Source organism: Glycine soja, chromosome 18 (genome assembly GCF_004193775.1).
Source record: "Glycine soja cultivar W05 chromosome 18, ASM419377v2, whole genome shotgun sequence".
Taxonomy (NCBI): domain Eukaryota; kingdom Viridiplantae; phylum Streptophyta; class Magnoliopsida; order Fabales; family Fabaceae; genus Glycine; species Glycine soja.
This window is the reverse complement of record NC_041019.1, coordinates 35,571,287-35,579,220: the sequence shown is the minus strand read 5'-3', so window position 1 is coordinate 35,579,220 and position 7,934 is coordinate 35,571,287. Positions and strand designations below refer to the sequence as shown.

The following is a 7,934-nucleotide window of genomic DNA, read 5'->3' as shown; positions in this document are numbered from 1 at the left end:
GCCATTAAGTCTATCATATGCTGACAATAGCTGAGAAGTCAGTGGATCTCCTCGGGGGCGGAGTAGGTGTCCGCCATTGCTTTGGCCTTGGCTAGCAATCGGGGAAGTTCTTGACTCCCGTTCAAGGTAAGAACAAATCGGTCCATCCACATTGTTGCTTCTTGATGTAACGAGTCAATCACCCTTCCTCTAGCCTCCTTTTCCGTGTATACTTGGGCATACTCGTCCGCCACCCTATGCTCGTGGGCCGTGGCTAGACTTAGTTCCTCTTGGTTCTTGGTGATAATAGCTAACATGTTGGTCTCTGTCTCGCATAACCGCTGAGACAAACTTCTTTTGGACCTCGAGCAAGCCTTCAATTCATCTTTCAAGATCAAACTGTCTACTCGTGATTGGTCCATTTCCTCTCTTCGGAGTTTAAGCTCGTTGTTGCTACCCCACAGAGCCCCTCGGAACTTGTTCCGGCCGTGTTCTTCCCTACAAGCCCTCTTGGTTTCTCGTTCCAAGGCTTTGGTGGTAGCCACATTTACATCTCTTAGTTCGGTATTCTCTTTTCGGATTTTCAGAGCTGCTGATTTGAACCTTTCTTTGACTATTTAAGCTTGCTTAAGTTCCGTCCTAAGGGCCTGCACCTCATCGTCTTCCTCTGGTGCCTCAACTTCCTCCCTTTTAGCGGTTCTCAAACTCGGGAGCCAATCCAAACCTTGCACGTGGGCTTTCAACTACTTACGGTAGCCACCGATGGGCCCATTGTTACTGCCCTTGAGTTCTTTGTCCTTCTTTTGCACAACCTCCCATGCCTTGCAGACCTTCTGAAGTGTCTCCATGTTGGTCTTATTCAAACCTCGTGAAATGACAGGTGCGAGCTCTTCCTCTAGTGGTGCCCCTCTCATAGGGTAGCCAAGTTGCCTTATAGCAAGAACGGGATTGTAACTGATGCAACCCCTCGTCCCCATCAAGGGAACATTCGAAAACCCTTCGCACGAAATAAGAACTCCGACTCTTCCTTCTTTCCATCGAGGGAACCAGTTGATAGACGCTCCTTCTTTTTTTGCTAAGAGTTGGTCCCAATTTGCGCCTCCTTTCTCTGTGCATGAGCGGTGACTTTCTAGCGGGCAAGCACGCCTTACCTCTTGGTGAAAAAGGTGTGAAACCAACCATACATAAAGAGTTGGAGCACAACAAACAATCCTCGTACTGCTCTTCTCACATCTTCGGTCGAAGGTGTCATATAGGTCGGCTAGCATAGCGACAACCGGGCTTTCCTTGTGGTTATGATAGGCGAGAAAAGCGTCGATCGCTGCCAGGTTCACCAACCCATCCACATTCGGAAAGAGGACTCCTCCAAAGATCAATAGTGCGAGAACGTCTATGAACGGGGCCCATTCGCTTCTACCTGCCAAGATTCTTGCTTTTGCCTCCAAACATTTTCTCGGTATCCCGACCACCCCATTTTCGATTTGCTTTTGGCGGTCTAATTCCTGCGCCGAGATTTGGACTATTTTAGAAATTCTAGCTAATGAGGGATAGAACCCTGAGAAGAGGTATGGTTTCCTTCCCCCTAGAGGACATCCTAGGATTTCTTCGAATTCTTCCACCATGGGTGATAGCTGGAAGTCCCCAAAAGTGAAGCACCTCAACGGCTGATCATAATACTGGGCGAGGGAGGCAATGGACTCTGTGGAGACTTCTACCATGGCTAGGTCCCAGATTTTACCGTAAGCTTTGTGAAAAGCTTGCCGCTGGAGCTGACCCATCAACTGCCCTAGCTCTTTTAGGCTGGTGATTCCTAGTCTCTTGACCTTGACTTGATAGAACCTCTTTTTAAGTGAAGGCTTTTGACTTGATCCCATGTTTTACTAAAGTAAAACAAAATCGGTGCGAATCCAAACTCCGACATCTATCATGGGTGGAATGGATGAATGCATGAAGAGATGCATATGCCACAAATGCAATTTATGAATGCGGGAGCCCGGGAAATTGTCTCCTTTTTAGATACAACGTCTCGGGGTAGCACAGTGCCCGACGTATGTATTTAAGAAGGTGACACGGACCCTCCGTTGGTTTGCCAAAGAGAGGGGATCAAGATAGAACCCGTGCATGATGCATATGTGAAAGGCACAACACGTGGATGTTCACAAACAAATACAAGCAAAAGGGTACATGACACTTATGCATGGCAGTGTGAAAAATGGCACGCGGCCTGTTTGCTCCGTGCCCCTATTTTAGGGACCTACAAGGGAGGGAGCTAAAAGGGCTTTTAGTGATATTTCCCAAGGTGGTCATATCTCTCTTGATGGTCTCTAGAGGTATCATCCCCTTCGAAGAACATATTGCAGCAGTAGGGACTACTAGCAACAATATGTTATCAAAGAGAAAAACTCTAGACGAGGGTTCACTGTAATCAAGCAAGTCGAAGACCTAGCATGATCACAGATTCACCTCCACTCCTTATGTTCCCACGAACCCGGGTATAGGGCCCTTTTTCAAATCACCGTGTGTGCAAATAGTGTTGGTGTTTGTGTGCATCAAATGAAAATATTTACCTCATGCATACCTTTTAAAACACACTAAAAGCATCAAAGAGTTATATACACAAGAACATAAGGAAAATAAAGGGAAACCAAGAAGGGAGGATGTCATGATAAAACATTGCACAAGATTAAATGGCCTAACTCTCAAAAAAATAGTCCCCAGTGGAGTCGCCAACTGTCGCAACCTACCCTTCGGCGGGAGGGCGACGCGTGACTCGTGGGTGTGTGTTCCAAGAAAGGAATACGCGCAGAGTCGCCACCGACGTTTATTTGAGGAAAACGTCAGAAAAACCGAAAAAAGACGTGATCTACGAACTTTAAGTGAAAGGTTCGGGAGTTGTATTTACGCACGGGGAAGGTATTAGCACCCCACGCGTCCGTCACAAGAGACGGCAGCCTTTAAATGTGCAAACATGACTTCAATTTTTAGGTTCCCTTTTACGTCTTTATTCCTTTATATATTTTTTATCTTTTTGCAGTCGACGAGGGTGTTTCCCTTGCTCCTACAAATTCCTTAATTGCGATAAGGAAATCAGACCTACGTAGTTCTTTGTGAACAAAGTGTTTGGTTAAGTTGTTTTTATCCTTTTTGCAAAATATGTTTTTATTGAATGAAAGGTCATTTAAGGCGTTGGACCATTAAACAATCTTTCGATTCTTTTGAAAAGAGAGAAGACATTAAGGCATTGGACCATTAATGAACTCTTTATTTTTGAAAGAGGTAATAAAGTTTACATGTTGATTTTAGGCCTTTAGAAATCTACACTTAACCAATAAAAGCGGAGAAGACCATTTCAAGGCGTTGGACCTTTGAAAAATGGCTTTTCTAGGCGATGACAAAAGTTTGGTTTATGAATTGATTTTAGCTTTAGTTTCACTTTGGTTATTAGTCGATTCGATCAAGAAAGAGAAATCCCAAAGAGAAACGTCCGATTGATTTTTTTTTGTTTTATTTTACTAAAAGATATTTTTTATTATTATATTATTATTTTTACCTCTTTTTGGTTTCCAACGTGGTTACGGCATGACCGAACGGTCGGATTTCATTTTAAATGAAATTAACGGATATTACAATTCAAACGATCGGTGGAAATTTATTTTATTTTTTGATTAGATGAGAAAATGACTTAAGCAAATTACTAAAGCATGTCAAAAGGGGGTACAGAAAGTAAATGAAATGAAAATAAAAGCACGTAAAAACAAATGAGGACCACTAAGGGTACATAGAATGAATTGAAAAGTTCAGTTTCGAGAACTTACCGGTTGAAGACCGAAGAACGATGAAGAACGAACGAAGAACGCCGAAGAACGGCTGAAAATCTTCGCGAAAATCCCCACGAAAACGTTACGGAAGCACCTCGGCTCAGATTTTCTTCACGGAACCAATTTTTTTACTAATTTCAAGTGATTCTTGAATTACCAGGAGGGCTGAACGAAATTCCCCTTCACTTCTCCCCCTATTTATAGGAAAATGGGGGAGATGCTTGCCACCCAGCTCGCCCAGGCGAGCAAGGTGGCTTCCTCCAGAAGCAATCGCCTTCTTTGTGGATTACATAATCATCCCCTTTTCACTTACGAAATGTTACGGAACCTCACGAATTGAGCAACGATGCTTCCTTTTGAGTTTCGGCATGTCACGGAACTTCACGAATTGCCTAACGATGGGTGCCAAGTACCTAAAAAATGGTCAAATGAAAGTTGCATGCCACCAAGCAAAGGTCCCCGGACGAAATTAGGGTATGACAAATAGAATTGAGCTAATGGGTTTCTAGAGCAATAGTCTGTTTATCTTACACCAAACCAAGAAACTTCATACCCTTATTACTTGAAAAATAATAATTACAAAACATACAAAATATAATTAGATTTCTAATAAAACTAAATTGCCCATTCAAAAAATGTAACATGACAAAAAAACACAAATTATATATATATATATATATATCTTTTATCATATTGTAGTATAGCTGTCCAAGTCCATATTTTCATATGAAAAAAAACATAAAAATAAGAGAAGTTTTGAGATAATGGTTGTGGTTGTTGTGGGAGTCGTCGGAGCTGAATCTGCGACGGGAGGAATCGCAAGACTGGAGCGGTGAGAAGTCGACGGTGACAGAGCTCGGAACGGAACGGGCGATACAACTCGAAAATAGCGAAGCAGAGACTCAAAAATAGTGTCGGCACCAATACATGTTCATCCAAGGTGGTTTTTTGTTCGATTTTGTTTAGGGAAAAGATAAAGAAGAAGAATAGAGAATGAAAATGAGGGATAAAGAATTGAGAAAATGTAAAGCTCATTCGAATTAAAATTCAAATTTGAAAAGTAATTTTGAAGGAAGAGGCCTCAGGGGCGAACCCACGTTGAGGCAGAGTGTGGCTATAGCCACACCAGAATTTTTTGAGTTTTTTTTTTGTTTCAAAACGACGTCGTTTTGATTAGTAGGTTTTTTTAAACAAAACTTCCTTCTCTCTGTCATTCATTGTTGTTGTGCTGCACCTGACCTAGGGTTCCTTTTCCTCTGAAATCTGAATGCTAAACGGTGAACTGCGCCTCTTCCCTTCCACCATTCCACGACTTTGTTGAGGTAAGGTTTCCATGAAAGGCCTTGTTTGCTTTTGCTCTGTCCATTTTGTTTCTCTTTCCTTCCTCTTTCAGGGACTTGGTCCTTTTCCTTTTTCACCAGATAAACCTCAAAATTCAACTTCTTGCAATGAATTATTAATGCACAGCTAAAGATAATAGTAGCTTTGAGTTAGATAATTAACTAATTTTAGTGGTTTCATTTTCTCTTTATAGGATGAAGAAATTTTTTTCTTGTGCTTTCTAGAGACAAAGCTACTTCTTCGGTAAATCTAGAAGCATCAGAAACTCAGAATCCAAGTGAGATTATTAAAGTTGTTGATTATGAATTGTTGGAAACAGATCCAGGAATTAGGCCTCCAATTTCAAGCTATCATCCTGACATCCAAAATGAGGTAAGGAAAGCTTATTTAAAAATAAGTCGTCATCAACCTCCTCATAATTTCGTTTACCCTTGGTCTCTTAAAGGTAATCAAAGACGTAGATTTGGCAAAAATTGGTTTGATTTGTATGATTGGATTGATTATAGTGAATCTAAGGACCTAGCATTTTGCTAGCCATGTTTTTTGTTTGAGAATGTCTCTAAATACGGGGGAGATCACTTTGTGACCGAGGGGTTTAGTGATTGGAAGAATTCTCAAAGATTGGCTAATCATGCTACTTCTTCCAATAGTCATGTTGATTGTGTGCATATGAGTTATGCTCTCATGAACCCAAACCAAAGTATTAAGGCTGCATTTGTTAATCAAACTAAACAAATGAATTTCGAATATTGTGTTCATGTAAACACATCTCTTATAGCTACTAAATTTCTTTTAAGGTGTGGCATGTCATTTAGAGGGAGTGACGAGTCCTTTAAATCTTTATTTAAGGGGCCATTTCTTGAGTTGGTGGACACTTTAAAGGAAATTAACCCAGAGATAGCTAATGTAATAAATTGTGTTCTGGGCAATAACTTTATAACTGCTCCTACGATTCAAAAAGATCTTGTTGCTGCTTGTGCATGTGAAATAACTCAACAAATTGTATGTGATATTGCAGATGATGTATTTTGTGTTTTGATTGATGAATCCGGTGATTTTGCTGGTAAAGAACAAATGGCTATTGTTATTTGCTATGTTAATAGTGAAGGTTTGGTAAAAGAAAGGTTTCTTGGGATTGTTAGTGTTAAAGAAACAAGTGCTAAGTCACTTAAGGAGGAACTTGAGAAGTTGTTGTTATTAATGGCTTGAGTTTATCTAGCATAAGGGGGCAAGGATATGATGGAGCTAGCAATATGCGAGTAAGTTTGGTGGTTTGAGAACTTTAATTCAAAATGAAAATCCATCCGCTTATTATGTGCATTGTTTTGCCCATCAACTTCAATTGGCACTTGTTGCATGTGCTAAGACTCACAAAGATGTTAGTGGTTTTTTCGGTAAGGTCAATATGCTTGTTAATTTCATACGGTCTTCTAATAAGAGACAAGAATTGCTTCGGGACAAATAAGTATCTCAATTTGCTAAATTAATTGAAGAGGGTCAGATAGAGACTAGTAGTGGATTAAATCAAGAATCATCTATTGCTAGAGCGGGTGACACTCGTTGGGGTTCCCACTTTAGGATTGTCACTAGTTTAATGACTATATATGGTGCCATTATTGAGGTACATGAAGAAGTCGGGAAAGATACGTCATTTGAAAAATATGGTGAAACTATGCTTTTGCTAGATGTGCTTCAGTCCTTTGATTTTATTTTCATGTTATACATGATGGTTGAGATTTTAGGATTTACAAATGATTTAAGTGTAGCGCTACAAAAGCGTGATCAAGATCTTTTGAATGCTTTATCACTTGTCAAAGCCACCAAAGAAGAATTACAAGAAATGAGGAATGATGGATGGGAAGAACTTATATCTAAGGTTATGGAAATTTGCAATAAGCATGATATTGATGTGCCTGATTTGGATGCACCGTATGTGCAAGGGAAGAAACCTAGACGACATGCTACCACTTCTAGTGTTTCTAATTTGGATCATTATAAGCATGATTGTTTATTTAGTGTTTTAGATTTGCAGTTGCATGAGCTCAATGCTAGGTTTGATGAAGAGAATACTAAACTTTTACAATGTGTTTCATGTTTAAGTCCCTCATCATCATTTGAAAAAAGCTTTTGATGTGAAAAAATTGTTGAGGATGGTAGAACTTTATCCAAATGATTTTGTAGATGTGTCGGAAGTGGTGGTGCGACATTAGCTTCTGAATTATGTTAGAAATGTTCAATGTGATCCAAAATTTGCAAAGTTAAAAGGACTTTCAGACCTTTGTGCAAAGCTTGTGGAAACAAAAAAGTGCAACACCTTTGATATAGTTTATAGGCTTCTGAAGTTGGCTTTAGTCTTGTCGGTAGCAACTGCAAGCGTGGAACGTGTTTTTTCAGCTATGAAGTTTGTGAAGAGTCAACTATGTAACAAAATGGGTGATCAATGGTTAAATGATCGTCTTGTAACTTTTATAGAAAGAGATGTTCTTGAAACAATCAACAATGATGTTATTTTAGCTCATTTTCAAAAAATGAGTAGCAGACGATTTTCATTGTAAATACATTTCATTAAATAACATTATTTCTTATTTTTAATATATTTTAGTCTATAATTTCTTTTATATTTTAGTCACACTGATATTTATTGTCTGGATCCGCCCTGAGAGACCTCAAAAGAAAGACTAATTTTTTAAGGAAGAGTAATTTTGAAAAAAAAAAAAAAGAGAATGAAAAATAATGATATGCAACACACCTTACGAAGAGCAAAACCTTACCAAGTTGCAAAGAATAAGAGAATGA

General features: G+C 39.6%; 1 pseudogene; it reads left to right on the top strand.

The window, feature by feature from the left end:
• Positions 1–4,561: 4,561 nt before the first annotated feature.
• Positions 4,562–7,693, top strand: LOC114397187 (annotated as a pseudogene).
• The last annotated feature ends 241 nt before the right edge of the window (positions 7,694–7,934 follow it).